Source organism: Triticum urartu, chromosome 7 (assembly GCF_003073215.2).
Source record: "Triticum urartu cultivar G1812 chromosome 7, Tu2.1, whole genome shotgun sequence".
NCBI lineage: Eukaryota > Viridiplantae > Streptophyta > Magnoliopsida > Poales > Poaceae > Triticum > Triticum urartu.
In genome coordinates, this window is record NC_053028.1 from 107,025,544 (window position 1) to 107,045,630 (window position 20,087).

Genomic DNA, 20,087 nt, shown 5'->3' on the forward strand with positions numbered 1-20,087 from the left:
AGATGCTTGTCATTATATTTAATTGGCAACATCATCACTAGTAGAAAAAGGGCCTTTAGTCCCGGTTCTGTAACCGGAACTAAAGGGTCGGTACTAAAGCCTCCCCCTTTAGTCCCGGTTCTTACTGGAACCGGGACTAAAGGCCCTCCACGTGGCCGTTGCCTGGAGGTCCACCTTTAGTCCCGGTTGGTAACAACAACCGGTACTAAAGAAAATTTTATGAACTTTTTTGAATTTTTTTTTAAAAAAAATTAGAATTTTTTTTAGAATTTCAATTTTCTGAATTATTTTAACCTCTAATCTCTAATCACCCCTCGTCACTGCTCAATTTAACCTTTAATCCTTCATCATTTCAAATCATCTAACTTCTCGAACGGTCACCCATCCTCTCACCACTACAGCCTGAGCACGCTTAACTTCCGAGTTCTATTCTCCCTCGTTTCCAAGTCTGCACTTGTTGTTTTCCTGACAATAGTAAGATGTCAATCCTATTAACCCTCAGAAATTTAGCTTGAGCATGAAGTCACACATTCACTGTTTGAGTTTAAAACTATTGTTCTAAAAATCAATAATTATTTAGTAACACTAATATTTCTTGAATAAGTAGTTTGACCACAGTTTGACCCTAGTTTGACCACAATTTGACCATAGTTTGACCAGATTTGACCAAAATTCAAAAAACTGAAATAATTATTTAGTAACACTAATATTTCTTGAATAAGTAGTTTGACCATTGTTTGACCACAGTTTGACCACAGTTGACCAAAATTCAAAAAAACTGAAATAATTATTTAGTAACACTAATATTCTTGAATAATTATTTAGTAACACTAATACTTCTTGAATAAGTAGTTTGACCAGATTTAACAAAAATTCAAAAAAAACTGAAATTTGAGCATAACTTTTTTTTCCTTTTAGAATTTGAGAATTTGAGGATTTTCGTTCTGAACATTTTGATATATTATACGTTTTTTCTGACATCGTATGCAAAAGTTATAGCCATTTTACATTTTCCCTACATTTTTTGCAAAACATGTCCAAATTTAAGTTTTAAATTTTCCTAACTAGTAGATGTAGTAATATAACTACCTCTGGAAGGATTTTACTTGGGGGGGGGTAGAGTTTGAAAATGGGACCTTTAGTCCCGGTTTGAGACACAAACCGGGACTAAAGGGCATCGCACCCTTTAGTCTCGGTTCGTGTCTCAAACCAGGACTAAAGGGCTCAGATGAACCGGGACTAATGCCTTAGCCGCACGAACCGGGACCAATGCTCACATTAGTCCCGGTTCGTGACTGAACCGGGACTAATGTGAATATTGCCCCGTGACCAAAGTCCTGTTTTCTACTAGTGCATGTAAACCCTGTGTACAAGAAAAATCTTGAAAAACTCAGGTTGCAGTTAGCTATGAAGTATATCCATTTTATTACAACTTGCTTATGATGTACTATACTTGTCCAACACAAAACTCAAACTCACAACACAGGTACCTAAATCATATTTATAATCAACATCAGAAAAGAAAAGGAAAAAACAGTTGGTTCCAACGAACAGGTCGAGCAGCTCACGCCGCTTGCAGCTATTTCTTTGGGTACATTTTCATGCTTCATTAGGATAGAGGGAGGCATCACCATTCACCAAGTCTATGTATCTTTCCCAAGCCAGGCACAGATGAAGTCTCGTCTTTTTTTTAGAAACGATGTCTCATCTTGTTGATGCACGTGAATTTCATGTGCATGCTTACTAGTAAGCAATTAAATGCATTTTCTATACATTTGAAATAGACCCATTTGCATGCAAAGTGAGTGATCCTTCCACAGTTAGTGTTCAAAATTTTCAGCACTAAACATACATCATTAAATGTGACATGCCAAAATTTGGCATTGTTTCGGGTCTGTCTGCTATATTTAAGTCTTTGAGTGGATTACGTCCATTAAGGATAAAATAGCTAATTAACAGTAAAAAAGCCAAACTTTTACATGAAAATTTAAAGGATGTACCTTTAATGTAGATTTTTTTTTGGTCCATAAGACTAACCTAAAACATGGCGGGCAAGGCATTCCAGCCTGACGGCGGCTGCATGAAGAACTTTGACGAGTTCGTCAAGATAGTTTGTCGGGTGTGATCGTGTACTCATACAAATGTATAATAGATTTGCTAATTCTGCTGGAACTATGGGACCGATTACCTGGTAAGTCAACCCATTTTTTTCGTGTAAGTCACTTCTTTTTAGAGTCAATTACATCGGTGGTGCTAGAACTTGGCGTAAACGTTCACTTTGGTGCTAGAAGTTGCGGCATACGTTAAAGTGGTGCAAAAACTTGACTTCAACTTGCAAATACGGTGCAACTCTCATTGTATACGGTTGTGACGTTGATGAGGCATGACAGCGTGGCATAGGGTCCACCGTCAGTACTGCATGGTGAAAACTGAAAGTGTGGTGTGCTATTTTTGCAAAAAAACCTGTGTTTTTCTCACGAAAAGGCCCTGACAAGTGTGTGCCATCCAGTCGGTCCCACTTGTTAGTGGAACATCACAATTTTTATTCGAATGAAAAATATGCCGCCAATGGATTCGTATCGGTGACCTCGGTCCAAACTGCGTGCGCAGCTAACCATCAGCCCAGAGCTCACAACATGACATAGAAGCATACACACATTTTATATCTTGGAATTAAGTAACATAACTCAAGAATTTAATCCTGAAAAGGGTTACGCCCATGGGGTTTCGAGCGAGCTACCAAAGTAAAACAATTAGGAGAGCGTGCCACAGCAACTATGTACTCTCATGTGTAAATATAATTGTTACAGTTTATGTCTATAACAGTACGTGCTCTTGTGCTACAATTTATGTTATTTTTTCACTTTTCAAAAGTTGTAATGTAAATTGTAATTGTAAATAATATACATATAAATAAAATATATTAGACTAAAACTAAGCTCATCTATTAATTTTTAAAAATCCATCCAATTAAACTATGATTAATTGTATAATTACAAAGTTTCTGCATATTAAATAAAATATGAAGTAATTTTAGAAAATATGTGTATCTGAGAAAATTTATCATATCAGTTAAAAAAATTTACAATTTTTTTAAATATATTCATGTTGTATATAAAATTGTGCAAGCTTTAATGTTTTTATGTTTTTTTTAAAAGTGTTCATGCATTTTAGTAAAATTTGTGTGTTTTCTAAAAACAGGTTATGTATTTTTAAATCAATATAAATATATGGGTACAAAAAACTAGCCTAGTATGCCTCGGAGTGCAGGTTCTCAAATGAATACGTATTTACAATTACAGTTTACAGTTTTTCGGGCTAAAAATAAGGAAAAAAACAAACATGTACAAAATGAACCGCACTAATTAACTGCAGTCTGTTTAGCCAAGCGGACGTACTGTCTTTTTTTTTCCGGGTGAGTGGGGGTACTGTTGTAGACATAAAGGTTAGCAATCCTATATTAAGGCATGAAATGGCATTTGTTTTTGTTTTTTTGCGAATAAAATGGCATTTGTTGTATATTTGCTAGGTCCTCCTCATGGTAATTGTCAGGTCGCTGGTACGAAATCTCACGGCGGTATCTTTTTTATTTGAATGAAAAATCTTATTTTACGTTATTTGGCGAAGATATAAAGATTGATTATGCTTATAGAACATCAGTTGTTATCTGGTGTGTTTGCTAGGCGCGCTCTCGGTTGACAATAGGTCATCGGTTCGAATCCTTGCCTGGCTTCTACTTTTCTTTCTAATACCAACAGAATTTGTGATGTTTGGCTGACAGGTGAGACCACCTGATGCCACATATAAAAAATGAAAAATAAAAAAATTGAGTTCTTTTTTGCAAAAAGAGAACACACGCCCAGTCTGCACCATATGGTCACTGACAGCAGGCCGTACGCCATGCTGTCATGCCTCGTCAGCTTCACCGGCGTATACAAATAAGATTTGCACCTTATTTGCACGTTCAAGCCAAGTTCTTGCACCACTTTAATGTATACGCAAGTTCTAGCACTAAAATGACCGTTTACACCAAGTTATACCACCACCGATGTAATTGACTCTTCTTTTTACCATCGAATCCCCATCCAAGGGCTAGGATCTCCATCCTCCGGCGCCTCCTCCCAGCCCAGCCTTAACCGCCAGCCACAACCATCAGCGACCGCCCCGTCACCCCCTCGGCCGTCCCACCGCTATGCTGGCCATTACCCCCCTCGACTTGCAGCCCCATCACGATTCAGGCCCGCTCTCGCCAGCGCCCGCTCGTCCACGTCTCGGTCTCGTCGTGGCTGGCGCTCCTCACGCCAGCCTCGCGGTTCGCAAGTTTGACTTACACCTAAAAAAAACGTCGACTTACATATAGTCCATGCGTCGAACTATTGGTCGTTTTCACAGATTATGAGTCGTGTCGCATACAGTAAATTCCAACTTTTCCCCCCTCCTCTCGTGACACATTTCACCCAATCTAACAGAATTTCCATCAAACCAGCCTATTTAAACAAGTTACTTTTTCACCCCTTCAAAGTTTTATTTCGTTTCAATGCCAAATCAGTGGTGTAGGCTTCTTCGACTTGACTAATTGGGCGAAGGAGGAGCTTCTTAGGGCAACTCCAACGCGATACACCAAGTCGCTGCAAAAATGTCTGAATCAGATAGCCCCTCACACACACGGTCTCAAGTTCGAACCAATGACAAACAGTGTTGATATCATACATTTTTTAAGAGAAGTGTTGAGGTAATACTTAGACGTGAGGTATTATCTCATATTCAGATGAGATATAGTCCAACCCTATAAAATGACTTCAGTATAAATACAGTTCAGCAACGGCTGACCCTTGCCGCGCAGACTTATGATGGGACACAATTACAGTTACAGTCGGGCATTATAGACTTTTGATCAAACAATTCAGACAATAAATAAACTTAGATAATGGAAGCCGCAAAAGAAAGATAGACCGTGGTTTGTCAGTGCTTCTCTTCACCGCTGTTTATGGGTCCGAAGAAGCTCGCTCCAGAAGCTCAGGCCCTTTTATTCCGCAGCTTGAGCAGAGCACGGAGTGGCCGCTCCATGACGTTCAAGAACCCGACCTGCGGCTCGAGGTCGACAGCGAGGTCGCCTTCTGCCTCCATCCACTCGAACTCCCTCACCAGGTTTGCCACGAAGTAGCCAAGGTGGAGCATCGCCACGCCCATGCCGGGGCACATCCTCCTGCCGGCGCCGAACGGCATCATCTTGATCTCTCCGGCGCTTCCTGCCGCCGCCACGAGGCTCACGCCGTCGCCCCCGCCGCCGGCAAGGAACCTCTCCGGTGCAAACTTGTCCGGCTCGGCCCACGCCGTCTCGTCCCGCGCCAGACGCTCCAGGGGGAACTGCACCGTCGTCCCCGCCGCGACGCGACGACCGTCGAGAAAGACGTGGTCGTCGGGCATCACCTTGTCGTCATCAGCAAGAGAATATTAGGTATAAGTACATTACGTGCGTGTGACCTCGACTGACTAACTAGTTTTGGATTTAGAATTGGAAAGCAGTTAATTAGGCCTTGTACAATGGTAAGATGTTTAGAAGGGTGCTTAGAAAGATAAACCGATTTTTTTAAACACCGATGCTTATTTTTATATGAGAGACGTTTAGTTAAGTGTTTACTCTGTATAAATAGACACTGATGCTTAAGAAAAACCTAATTTATTTCTTTAAGCACCCCCTAAACACCTACCATTGTATTGCTCACCTGCCTGGCCACCGACGGCACCGTGGGGTGCAGCCGCAGCGCCTCCATGAGGACAGCGTTGAGGTACTCCAGCTTGCCGAGGTCGTCCTCACTGACCTCCTCGGCGTCCGCTCCAACGAAGGCGTCGATCTCGCTCCGGACGGCCTCCTGCACGTCCACATGCTTCACCAAGTTGGCCATGACCCACTGCAGCGCCGCCGTCGCCGGCTCCGTGCCGGCGCCAAGAAACTCCGAGCAGAGCCCCACCAACTCGCCGTCTGTTAGCCTTTGCTTACTAGCCTTTGCACCGGAGTCGAAGTGGCTGTCGTCTGGGACGAGGAGCTCGATGAGCGTGTCCACATAGGTTGGAGCTTCGCCGGAAGGGCGGCGCAGCAGGCCGCGCCGGGCATTGACGAGCGGGAGGTACATCTCCTCCTGCTGCCGCCTGAGTGTGACCAGCTTGTTCCACCGGTCCCGGTAGATTAGCTCGGTCAACGCCGGGAGTGCGGCAAAGACACGCAGCCCAACGAGGGACCGAATGAGCTCCTCCATGCCATCGGCCATGGCGCGGACGAGGCGCGAGTCGACGTCGCCGCCGAAGCACATGGCGGCGCTGAGGCCGAACAGAGCAGCGTGCATGCTCTCGGCCGCGAGGACCAAGCCATCGTTAGACGACTTGCACTGTTCCCGGAGGTCCGCGACGAGGCCGCAGAGCGCGCGGCGCCGGGCGGGGGCGTAGACGCGGAGGCGCGACGGGTGGAAGACCTCCGAGACGAGGTTGCGGCGGATGCCGCGCCACAGCGCGCCGTAGGGCGCCGAGCCTATGTTGTGGTGACGCTGGCGCGAGAGGACGGAGCTGGCGCGCTCGTCGGCGGGCGGTTGCAGAACGCGCCCCCGGCACCGCGGCGGACGAGGAGGTGGTGCGCGGTCACACGGTCTGTGACGACGACGTCCTGCCGCAAGGCAGCGGAGAAGTCCCGTACGAGAGCCCACTTGGCGGCGGCGAGTCGGGTTTGCATTTCCTTGAACGGCGGTGCACGCCGGAGCAGGCTGCCCACGACGACGAGGAGCGCCATGAGAAGCAAGAGGAGGATCACGTCTTGCATGGCTAGCTAGCTCTAGCTGATGGCCCGACCTCACCAGAGTTGCTACTGCTACGTACTTTCACTTCTTTGTAGACCTTGGAGGTTGCACACTTGCACTTGACCCATCGATGGATCGCTTCACCCAACACCAAGCAAGAAAAAAGTCTCATATTGCTGTACTGGTATATAGATTTGTTAAATACGAGTTGACAAGTGGAGAGCAAGTCATCGTCTTTGTTCTTCTTTTGCGGGGATATGACAAACTTCAACTTGCTTGAGAGATTGGCATCTTATGAAAAAGCATTGTTTTTAGAAAGGACAGTGCTAAAATCCGGACGATTGGACCATAGTATCCGAACGCATGCGTGCATGCATGCTAGCTTCGTCCATCAGGTTAGCTTAATTAGAAGCTCCTATAAATGCATGCAGGAAAAAGACAGAATTAATGATGTCAGCAGATTCTTTTCTAAAACTGAAAGTTTAAAATGTTTTGTAGCTCAAATCATCGACCGATTTGAAAATCTGACTTCACACAACGACGAGATCTTCAAAACTAGATCTCATATTGATATGTTTCGACAACTTTTTTTCAAATAAAAAATTACCAGTCATATAGTACTACATAAATTATCACGTCTGCGACACATAAGTTACCAAGTTGTTTTCACAGAAATTACCGGGCATGAAAAATGATCTTTCAACCTTCTTCCCATGTGTACAAGCATGCATGCACTAGATAATAAAATGATTGATCGATATAGATACGCGCATACATGATGACAATCTTCAATCTTAGAGAGATCCAGCACAGGAGTACGCAAGCGATTGCTGCGAACACGCAACATCTCAAACCATCGCTCTGATAAAAAAAACTGTTTTCACATAAAAGATTTGTCGAGACGAGATCTTTGAAACTAGATCCCATGTTGGTATGTACCGATGACTTTTTTTCAAGTTAAAAATTACCATGCATGTGCTATGAAAGTTATTATGTTGTTTACACAGAAATTATCGAGACATAGAAAATAGTTCCTTTGACCTTCTCTCCACATGCACATTCACGCATACCTTAGAGGACAAAAAATGCTAATGTCAGGGAAGATTCCACCGAAATTCAAAAAAGTTGAAATGTTTTGTAACTCAAACCTTCACTTCGATACAAAAATCATTTTCACATAAAAAATCCGTAGAGACTATACCTTCGAAACTAGATCTCATGTTGTTATGTTTCGATAACTTTTTTCAGCCAAAAATTTGTCAAACATGGGCCAACTAACTTACCAGTTTTGTTGTATGTATATTACCAAGCTATTCACACATGAGTTACCGAAGGATGTTTTCCAGACAAGTCCATCCCGCCTTCCTAGTCAAAAGTTATCACACATGGACTATGTAAGTTATCAACTAAGTTGTGCGTGCATTACCATGTTATTTACACATGAGTTATCGGGGCAAACTTATCACTGTATTTGTACGTAAGTTATCAGATCTAATGTGCGTAAATTACCATGTAATTTGCACAAAAGTTCCCGAGGACATGTTTCTTCAACTATATTTTCTTGCGTCAAAAGTTATCAACGTGTTGCACCCAAGTTATCAGATATGTGGTACATAAATTGCCATGCTATTTATACAGAAGTAATCAGGGGTGTATTACAACAACCCGGCCCCACCCCCGCCATAGTTATCACAGTGTTTGTACGCAAGTTATCAGGTGTGTGATTCATAAATAACCATGCTCTTCACACATAAGTTACCAGGGGTATTCACCCGCAAAAAAAAGTTATCAGGGGTATGTTTTCAACCAATTTTCCCTCGTAGTTGAAGTTACCACGGTGTTTGTATGTAAATTATCAGGTCTGTGGTTCCAATAAATCCAACACGCAGTCCTCCTGCCACCGTCATGGGATGCCGGCGGTGCTCGACAAGAAGGAGCGGCTCCTCCAGTGGGTGTATCGTCGGTCACTTACGACAGCGGAGACGAACGCCAGGCGGCTCTGGAGGATAAACGCCAAGGCACTCCGGCTCCGCATTGAGCAGTCCGAGCGGGAGGCAGCGGAGGCGACAAGGGTGGCGAAACTCAAGCGGAAGCAGGACTGCATCGTCCGACGCTTGAAGGGTGACATCGTCATCTCCTCTTCCTCCAATGACGACGGTGTAGGATCAAAAGTATGTCTAGAGGGGGGCTGATTAGACTACTTGACCAAATAAAAATCTAGCCTTTTCCCAATTTTAGTTTTTGGCAGATTTTAGCTATCTTAGCACAAGTCAAGCAATCTCCACACAATTCAAGCAAGCATGCAAAAGAGTATATGAGCAGCGGAAAGTAAAGCATACAACTTGCAAGAATGTAAAGGGAAGGGTTTGGAGGATTCAAACGCAATTGGAGACACAGATGTTTTTGCCGTGGTTCCGATAGGTGGTGCTATCGTACATCCACGTTGATGGAGACTTCAACCCACGGAGGGTAACGGTTGCGCGAGTCCATGGAGGGCTCCACCCACGAAGGGTCCACGAAGAAGCAACCTTGTCCATTCCATCATGGATATCGCCCACGAAGGACTTGCCTCACTAGCGGTAGATCTTCACGAAGTAGGCGATCTCCTTGCCCTTACAAACTCCTTGGTTCAACTCCACAATCTTGTCGGAGGCTTCCCAAGTGACACCTAGCCAATCTAGGAGACACCACTCTCCAAGAAGTAACAAATGGTGTGTTGATGATGAACTCCTTGCTCTTGTGCTTCAAATGATAGTCTCCCAACACTCAACTCTCTCTCACAGGATTTGGATTTGGTGGAAAGAATTTGAGTGTAAAGCAACTTGGGGAAGGCTAGAGATCAAGATTCATATGGTGGAATGGAATATCTTAACCTCAACACAAGTGTAGGTGGTTCTCTCTTCAGAAAATGTGTATTGGAAGTGTAGGTATGTTCTGATGGCTCTCTCCATGAATGAAGAGTGGGTGGAGGGGTATATATAGCCTCCACACAGAATCTAACCGTTACACACAATTTGCCAAACTCGGTGGGACCGAATGTTAAACTCGGTCGGACCGATTCAGCAAACCTAGTGACCGTTAGGATTTTCGGTGGGACTGAGATGCAACTCGGTAGGACCGATATGGTTAGGGTTAGGGAATAACGTAATCTCGGTGTGACCGATTACACAAACTCGGTGGGACCGATTTTGGTAATAAGCTAACCAGAGAGTTGGTCAGGTAAACTCGGTGGGACGATTCGCTCATCTCGGTAAGACCGAAATGTTACAAAAGGGAAACAGAGAGTTTACATTGCAATCTCGGTGGGCCGATCGCTCATCTCGGTAAGACCGAAACGTTACGAAGGGAAACAGAGAGATTACAATCCCATCTCGGTGAGACCGAGATCCCTATCGGTGAAGACCGAATTGCTAGGGTTTGTGGCAGTGGCTATGACATTTGAAACTCGGTGGCGCCGGATAGAAAGAATCGGTGGGGCCGAAGTTTGACTTTTGGTTTAGGTCATATGTGGATGTGGGAAGGAAGTTGAGGGTTTTGGAGCATATCACTAAGCACTTTGAGCAAGCAAGCCATTAAGCAACACCTCATCCCTCCTTGATAGTATTGGCTTTTCCTATAGACTCAATGTGATCTTGGATCACTAAAATATAAAATGTAGAGTCTTGATCTTGAAGCTTGAGCCAAACTTTTTGTCCTTAGAATTTTGAGGGATCCACTTTCCTCATCCATGCCATGCCATTCATTGAGCTTTTCCTGAAATATTAATCTTGGAATAATGTAGCTCAATGAGCTATATGTTGTTAGGAATTACCAAAACCACCCGGGGATAGTTGCAACTTTCAATCTCCCCCTTTTTCGTAATTGATGACAACATATAGATCAAAGCTTCGACAAATGATAATAAGAGTGAAAGATATTGTCGCTTTGAGAAGTATGTGAAAAGAAGAGCTCCCCCTAATTTTGTGCATATCTTAAGATTTGCTTTGGACTGCAAATGCACAATGAGTTAGGATCATGGGTTACTCTTCCATGTCACATACATCTTGGTGGAGCGCTCAAAATGATAAAGAATTAATACATGCACTCATCACCAAGCAAAGTGAATGATCATATAAGGATAATTAAGATAATATCATCTAACAAGCATAAGTGTAGCTTATGATCAACCACATGATCATCAATGTCTCACAGATAATGCATAGTATCTCAAGCAATCAAAAGCAAACAAAGTTCAACCAAGAAGCAAGAGAGAATAAAAAAACTCTCTCGCTCTCTCTCGAAGCCTATGATCTATACATTTTCTCCCCCTTTGGCAACAAGTTACCAAAAAGTTCATAGAAAATGCATAGCACTAAGAACGTCTCTCAGGCTTGGTCTTCAGGTGGTGGTGTCCGGAGAACTCCAAGGACGAAGGCTTCAGTCGAAGTAGACGGAGATGATGGGTAGGTGCTGGAGCTGGTTGCGCTTGAGCTGTAGCTGGTGCAGATGAAGTGACTCTAGTGTCTGGTACAGGCACTGCAGCAGATCTCTGAGCTCGAGGCACTCTGGCAAATGCATTCAGTGGTTGTCTTGCCCTTCCTCTCCTGCATGTCATCTGTAGCTGCTCCACAACAGACTGAATCTCAGTTACTTTGACATCTAAATCATAGAATTTTTGTTCCACGATTCTTTCCAGGCTCTCCTGGTTTTGAGTAGGGTGGCCAGCCCTTCTCAATCCTCAGAGATGATGCTATCAGTACCAAGCTGGTCCTGCTTGCTTTCAAAAAGTACTCAAGATGCTTCTTGAGTTGGCATCTTGGCAGCCTTCTCTTTGCCTTCTCCTCTTTGCTTGTGCTTGCACTGAGGAGGGTTCATCTTCATTCATCACAACTTGGTTGCCCTCGAAGTCAGGATAGATAGGCAATGTTCCTTATCCAACAGAGTATGTGCCTGTGCCATCTTTGAGTTTATCAACTCTGGATCTGTGGGGCATATCCACAACTTCTTTTCTGGTCAGCTGTTGTCCTCTTGATAGTCTCAACTATAAGGCTCATGACCTTGAACTTCTGTGGCACATCAAATATATGTAGCAAAGTTAATTGCATGCCCTCTGATCATGTGTGGTCACCTGACTTGGGCAAAAGAGTGTGCCTTAGGATCCAGTGATCGTTGGCAGTCCTGACAGAAGAAAATGGACTGACCCAAACTTGAAAGTCTCAAGGAGCTCTTCAGGAATCTCCTTGTACATCTGTGACATAGAATTGTGATCCATCTTTTTCTTGGCATAAACATCCAAGTCATCTTCACTTTACCTTTGGGGCATTGATCAGATTGGCCCATTCCTCAATAGTTGATTGGTATCCTTGCCTTCAGACATCCATACTATCCTGCCATCTGGATAGAAGTGTATTGTGGAGTAGAATTGCATTATGAGCTCTCATTCCACTTTGTGAGCTTCTGCCCAACAAAGTCTGCAACTCCACAGCACGAAGCTGTCAAACACACCAGGATAGTGTTCTCATTTTCCTTCATGTAGGTTCCAGTCGACCCACCTCATATCACACACTATAGGCTCTTGTCCAACAAATTGTCTCATAGAATCCTGATGTTCCTTTGTGTGGAACCTGTAATAAACACAGTCCTTCTCTGGTAGCATATGGATCTGTCTCTCTCCATTTCCTCAGTCCTGAGTCTCTCCTGATCTTCATGTTCTCAGCCACAGGATGAGCATCATTGTGGTCTGGAATTTTTGGCTTCAATTTTCTCAGAACATGCTCTTCATCTTCTTCTTCAGCAACAGTCTCAGGCACTGGGGCCTTGTTCTTCTCAGCAGCTGGTATGTTTCTGGTATTTCTCTTTGCTGCAGTCTTGGGCTTGGAGCAGCTTTGGGTGCTTCTTTGGGCTTTGATGATGCAGCCCCTGTCCTGATAGCATCACCCATAAGCTTTGTGCCTTGGGTGCTGTGCAGCAACCTCTTCTTCCTCTTCTTCTTCCATCATGGAAGCCTTTCCAATCACTTTGGCCATGGTCTTCTTGACCCTTTCCTTCCTTTTCTTTCCTTCTGCAGCAGGCTCTTTGGGTTGAGATTCCAAAGATGCTTGAGAGGATGCTCTGGCCTTAGACATTGGTTGTCTTCCTGCTGGCCTTTTGATCTTCATCCCTGTCTTAACTGCAGCTGAGCTGTATGTTGGAAATATGCCCTAGAGCCAATAATAAATTGATTATTATTATTATATTTCCTTGTTCATGATAATCGTTTATTATCCATGCTGGAATTGTATTGATAGGAAACTCAGGTACATGTGTGGATACATAGACAACACCATGTCCCTAGTAAGCCTCTAGTTGACTAGCTCGTTGATCAATAGATGGTTACGGTTTCCTGACCATGGACATTGGATGTCATTGATAACGGGATCACATCATTAGAAGAATGATGTGATGGACAAGACCCAATCCTAAGCCTAGCACAAGATCATGTAGTTCGTATGCTAAAGCTTTTCTAATGTCAAGTATCATTTCCTTAGACCATGAGATTGTGCAACTCCCGGATACCGTAGGAGTGCTTTGGGTGTGCCAAACATCACAACGTAACTGGGTGGCTATAAAGGTACACTACAGGTATCTCCGGAAGTGTCTGTTGGGTTGGCACGAACCGAGACTGGGATTTGTCACTCCGTGTAAACGGAGAGGTATCTCTGGGCCCACTCGGTAGGACATCATCATAATGTGCACAATGTGACCAAGGAGTTGATCACGGGATGATGTGTTACGGAATGAGTAAAGAGACTTGCCAGTAACGAGATTGAACAAGGTATCGGGATACCGACGATCGAATCTCGGGCAAGTATCGTACCGATAGACAAAGGGAATTGTATACGGGATTGATTAAGTCCTTGACATCGTGGTTCATCTGATGAGATCTTCGTGGAGCATGTGGGAGCCACATGGGTATCCAGATCCCGCTGTTGGTTATTGACCGAGAGTTTCTCGGTCCATGTCTGCATGTTCCCGAACCCATAGGGTCTACACACTTAAGGTTCGATGACGCTAGGGTTATAGAGAAAGTATGTACGTGGTTACCGAATGTTGTTCGGAGTCCCGGATGAGATCCGGACGTCACGAGGAGTTCCGAATGGTCGAAGGTAAAGATTTATATATGGGAAGTCCTGTTTTGGTCACCGGAAAAGTTTCGGGTTTTATCGGTAATGTACCGGGACCACCGGGAGGGTCCCGGTGGTCCACCAAGTGGGGCCACCAGCCCCGGAGGGCTGCATGGGCCAAGTGTGGGAGGGGCACCAGCCCCACTAAGGCCCATGCGCCTAAGAGGTGGAAAGGGGGCAAACCCTAGGGGATATGGGCCTTAGGGCCCATATTGGTGCGCCTCCCTCTCCTCTCCCCCTCTTGGCCGCCACCCTTGATCCCCATCTAGGGTTGCCGCCCCCCCTAGGGGTGGGAACCCTAGAGGGGGCGCAGCCCCTCCCCTTCCCTATATATATGAGGCCTAGGGCTGCCCATAAGACACGCGATTCGATCTCTCGTTGGTGTAGCCCTGCATCTCTCTCTCCCTCCTCTTCTGTGGTGCTTGGCGAAGCCCTGCAGGATTGCCACGCTCCTCCATCACCACCACGCCGTTGTGCTGCTGCTGGATGGAGTCTTCCTCAACCTCTCCCTCTCTCCTTGCTGGATCAAGGCGTTGGAAACGTCACCGGGCTGTACGTGTGTTGAACGCGGAGGTGTCGTGCGTTCGGCACTTGGTTATCGGTGATTTGAATCACGACGAGTACGACTCCATCAACCCCGTTCACTTGAACGCTTCCGCTTAGCGATCTACAAGGGTATGTAGATGCACTCTCCTTCCCCTCGTTGCTGGTCTCTCCATAGATAGATCTTGGTGACACGTAGGAAAATTTTGAATTATTGCTACGTTCCCCAACAGTGGCATCATGAGCTAGGTCTATTGCATAGTTTCTATGCACGAGTAGAACACAAAGTAGTTGTGGGCGTTGATTTTGTTCAATATGCTTGCCGTTACTAGTCTTATCTTGATTCGGCGGCATCGTGGGATGAAGCGGCCCGGACCAACCTTACACGTACTCTTACGTGAGACCGGTTCCACCGACATACATGCACTAGTTGCATAAGGTGGCTGGCGGGTGTCTGTCTCTCCCACTTTAGTCGGATCGGATTCGATGAACAGGGTCCTTATGAAGGGTAAATAGCAATTGGCATATCACATTGTGGCTTTTGCGTAGGTAAGATGCGTTCTTGCTAGAAACCCATAGCAGCCACGTAAAACATGCAAACAACAATTAGAGGACGTCTAACTTGTTTTTGCAGGGTATGCTATGTGATGTGATATGGCCAAAGGATGTGAGAATGTTGTTCGGAGTCCCGGATGAGATCCCGGACGTCACGAGGAGTTCCGGAATGGTCCGGAGGTAAAGATTTATATATGGGAAGTCCTGTTTTGGTCACCGGAAAAGTTTCGGGGTTTTATCGGTAACGTACCGGGACCACCGGGAGGGTCCCGGGGGTCCACCAAGTGGGGCCACAGCCCCGGAGGGCTGCATGGGCCAAGTGTGGGAGGGGACCAGCCCCAGGTGGGCTGGTGCGCCCCCCACAAGGCCCAAGGCGCATGCAGGGAAGAGGGGAAGGGGGCAAACCCTAAGGGCAGATGGGCCTTAGGCCCATGTCCCTGGTGCGCCTCCCTCTCCTCCCCCCTTGGCCGCCTCCCTCAGATGGGATCTGGGGCTGCCGCACCCCTTGGGGTGGGAACCCTAGAGGGGGCGCAGCCCCCTCCCCTTCCCCTATATATACTTGAGGCCTAGGGGCTGCCCAACACACGATTTGATCTCTCCCTGTTGGTGCCAGCCCTACCGCTCTCTATCTCTCTCTTCTGCGCCCTCCTCTGTTCTCGCTTGGCGAAGCCCTGCTAGGAGTACCACGCTCCTCCACCACCACCACGCCGTTGTGCTGCTGCTGGATGGAGTCTTCCTCAACCTCTCCCTCCTCCTTGCTGGATCAAGGCATGGGAGACGTCACCGGGCTGTACGTGTGTTGAACGCGGAGGTGCCGTCCGTTCGGCACTAGGATCTCCGGTGATTTGGATCACGACGAGTACGACTCCTTCAACCCCGTTCTCTTGAACGCTTCCGCATAGCGATCTACAAGGGTATGTAGATCCACTCTCCTTCCCCTTGTTGCTAGTTTCTCCATAGATCGATCTTGGTGACACGTAGGAAAATTTTGAATTTCTGCTATGTATCCCCAACACAAAGCACTCATACGGTATCCGGGAGTTGCACAATCTCATGGTCTAAGGAAATGATACTTGACATTAGAAAAAGCTTTAGCATACGAACTACATTATCTTGTGCTAGGCTTAGGATTGGGTCTTGTGCACCGCTCAGTATGCTGAACTCGCGAACGTCTGTGGATGTTGCGAACATCTGACATACACATTTTGATAACTACGTGATAGTTCAGTTAAACGGTTTAGAGTTGAGGCACCAAAGACGTTTTTGAAACGTCGCGAAACATATGAAGATGTTTTGAGGGTGAAATTGGGATTTCAGGCTCGTGCCCACGTCAAGAGGTATAAGACCTCCGACGATTTTCTTAGCCTGCAAACTAAGGGAGAAAAGCTCAATTGTTGAGCTTGTGCTCAGATTGTCTGAGTACAACAATCATTTGAATCGAGTGGGAGTTGATCTTCCAGATGAGATAGTGATGTTTCTCCGAAGTCATTACCACCAAGCTGCTAGAGCTTCGTGATGAACTATAATATATCAGGGACATATATGATGATCCTTGAGATATTCGCGATGTTTGACACCACAAAAGTAGAAATCAAGAAGGAGCATCAATTGTTGATGGTTGGTGAAACCACTAGTTTCAAGAAGGGCAAGGGCAAGAAGGGATACTTCATGAAACGGCAATTCAGCTGCTGCTCTAGTGAAGAAACCCAAGGTTGAACCCAAACCCGAGACTAAGTGCTTCTGTAATAAGGGGAACAGCCACTGGAGCAGAATTACCCTAGATACTTGGTAGATGAGAAGGCTGGCAAGGTCGATAGAAGTATATTGGATATACATTGTGTTAATGTGTACTTTACTAGTACTCCTAGTAGCACCATGGTATTAGATACCGGTTCGGTTGCTAAGTGTTAGTAAACTCGAAATAAAAGGCTGCGGAGTAAACGGAGACTAGCTAAAGGTGAGCTGGCGATATGTGTTGGAAGTTTTTCCCAAGCTTGATGTGATCAAGCATCGCACGCTCCCTCTACCATCGAGATTGGTGTTTGCGTTGAGCATAGACATGATTGGATTATGTCTATCGCAATACGGTTATTCATTTAAGGAGAATAATGGTTACTCTGTTTATTTGAATAATACCTTCAATGGTCTTGCACCTAAAATGAATGGTTTATTGAATCTCGATCGTAGTGATACACATGTTCATGCCAAAAGATATAAGATAGTAATGATAGTACCACCTACTTGTGGCACTGCCACATAAGTCATATCGGTATAAAACGCATGAAGAAGCTCCATGTTGATGGATCTTTGGGCTCACTCGTTTTTGAAAAGTTTGAGACATGCGAACCATGTCTATTGGTGTATATGCATGAAGAAACTCCATGCAAATGGACCGTTTTGGACTCACTTGATTTTGAATCACTTGAGACATGCAAATCATACCACATGGGCAAGATGACTGAAAGCCTCGTTTTCAGTAAAATGGAACTAGAAAGCAACTTGTTGGAAGTAATACATTTTGATGTGTGCAGTCCAATGAGTGCTGAGGTGTAGTGGATATCGTTATGTTCTTACTTCACAGATGATTTGAGTAGATGTTGAGTATATTTACTTGATGAATCACGAGTCTGAATTATTGAAAGGTTCAAGTAATTTCAGGGTGAAGTTGAAAGATCGTCGTGACAAGAGGATAAAATATCTATGATATGATCATAGAGATGAATATCTGAATTACGAGTTTGGCACAGAATTAAGACATTGTGGAAATTGTTTCACAACTGATACAGCCACTGGAACACCATAGTGTGATGGTGTGTCCGAACATCATAACTGCACCCTATTGGATATGATGCATACCATGATGTCTCTTATCGAATTACCACGATAGTTTATGGGTTAGGCATTAGAGACAACCACATTCACTTTAAATAGGGCACCACGTAATTCCGATGAGATGACACCGTATGAACTATGGTTTAGAGAAACCTAAGCTGTCATTTCTTAAAAGTTTGGGGCTGCGACGCTTATGTGAAAAAGTTTCAGGCTGATAAGCTCGAACCCAAAGCGGATAAATGCATCTTCATAGGACACCCAAAACAGTTGGGTATACCTCCTGTCTCAGATCCGGAAAGCAATAAGGGATTGTTTCTAGAATCGGGTCCTTTCTCGAGGAAAAGTTTCTCTCGAAAGAATTGAATGGGAGGATGGTGGAGACTTGATGAGGTTATTGAACCGTCTCTTCAACTAGTGTGTGGCAGGGCACAGGAAGTTGTTCCTGTGGCACCTACACCAATTGAAGTGGAAGCTTATGATAGTGATCATGAAACTTCAGATCAAGTCACTACCAAACCTCGTGGGATGACAAGGATGCGTACTACTTCAGAGTGGTACGTAATCCTGTCTTGGAAGTCATGTTGCTAGACAACAATGAACCTACGAGCCATGGAGAAGCGATGGTGGGCCCGGATTCCAAAATGGCTCGAGGCCATATAATCCGAGAGAGGATCCATATATGAAAACAAAGTGTAGACTTTGGAAGAACTACTTGATGGTCGTAAGGCTGTTAGGTACATATGGATTTTAAAAGGAAGACGGACAATGATGGTAAGTATCACCATTAAGAAAGCTCGACTTGTCGTTAAGATGTTTTCCGACAAGTTCAAGGAGTTGACTAGATGAGACTTTCTCACTCGTAGCGATGCTAAGAGTCTGTTGGAATTATATTAGCGATTACTGCATTATTTATGAAATCTTGCAGATAGGATGTCAAAACATTGTTTCCTCGACGATTTTCTTGAGGAAAGGTTGTATGTGATACAACCGGAAGGTTTTGTCAATCCTGAAAGATGCTAATAAGTATGCAAAGCTCCAGCAATCCTTCTAAGGACTGGAGTAAGCATCTCGGAGTTGGAATGTATGCTTTGATGAGATGATCAAAGATTTTGGGTGTATACAAAGTTATGAGAAACTTGTATTTCCAAAGAAGTGAGTGGGAGCACTATAGAATTTCTGATGAATATATGTTGTTGACATATTGTTGATCAGAAATGACGTAGAATTTCTGGAAAGCATATAGGGTTATTTGGAAAGTGTTTTTCAATGGAAAGCCTGGATTAAGCTACTTGAACATTGAGCATCAAGATCTATAAGGATAGATCAAAACGCTTAATGGTACTTTCAAATGAGCACATACCTTGACATGATCTTGAAGGTGTTCAAGATGGATCAGTCAAAGAAGGAGTTCTTGCCTGAGTTGTAAGGTATGAAGTTAAGACTTAAAGCTCGACCACGGCAGAAGAAAGAGGAAGGACGAAGGTCGTCCCCTATGCTTCATAGGCTCTATACGGTATGCCATGCTGTGTACCGCACCTGATGTGTGCCTTGCCACATATCTGGAAGAGGGTACAAAGTGATCTAGGAGTAGATCACCAGATAGCGGTCTAATTATCCTTAGAGAATAAGGATATGTTTCTCGGTTATGGAGGTGATAAAGAGTTCGACGTAAAGAGTTACGTCGATGCAAGCTTAACACCTATCCGGATAACTCTGAGTAGAGATACCGGATACGTATAATGGAGCAACAATTTAGAATAGCTCCAAGTAGAACAGTTATTTGAAATGGCTCCAAATGTAGCATAGTAGTTGCATCTACAAGATGACATAGAATTTGCGAAGTACATACGGATCTGAATGTTGCAGACCCGTTGACTAAACCTCTCTCACAAGCATAACATGATCAAACCCAGAACTTTGGGTGTTAGTCACATGGGGATGTGACCTTGAGTGTTAATCACATATCGATGTGAACTGGATTATTGACTCTAGTGCAAGTGGGAGACTGTTGGAAATATGCCCTAGAGGCAATAATAAATTGGTTATTATTATATTTCCTTGTTCATGATAATCGTTTATTATCCATGCTAGAATTGTATTGATAGGAAACTCAGATACATGTGTGGATACATAGACAACACCTCTAGTTGACTAGCTCATTGATCAATAGATGGTTACGGTTTCCTGACCATGGACATTGGATGTCGTTGATGACGGGATCACATCA

At 44.6% G+C, this 20,087-nt stretch overlaps 1 pseudogene; it reads right to left on the minus strand.

Annotated features, from left to right (window-relative positions):
• Positions 1-4,705: 4,705 nt before the first annotated feature.
• Positions 4,706-6,926, minus strand: LOC125522749 (annotated as a pseudogene).
• Positions 6,927-20,087: the final 13,161 nt, after the last annotated feature.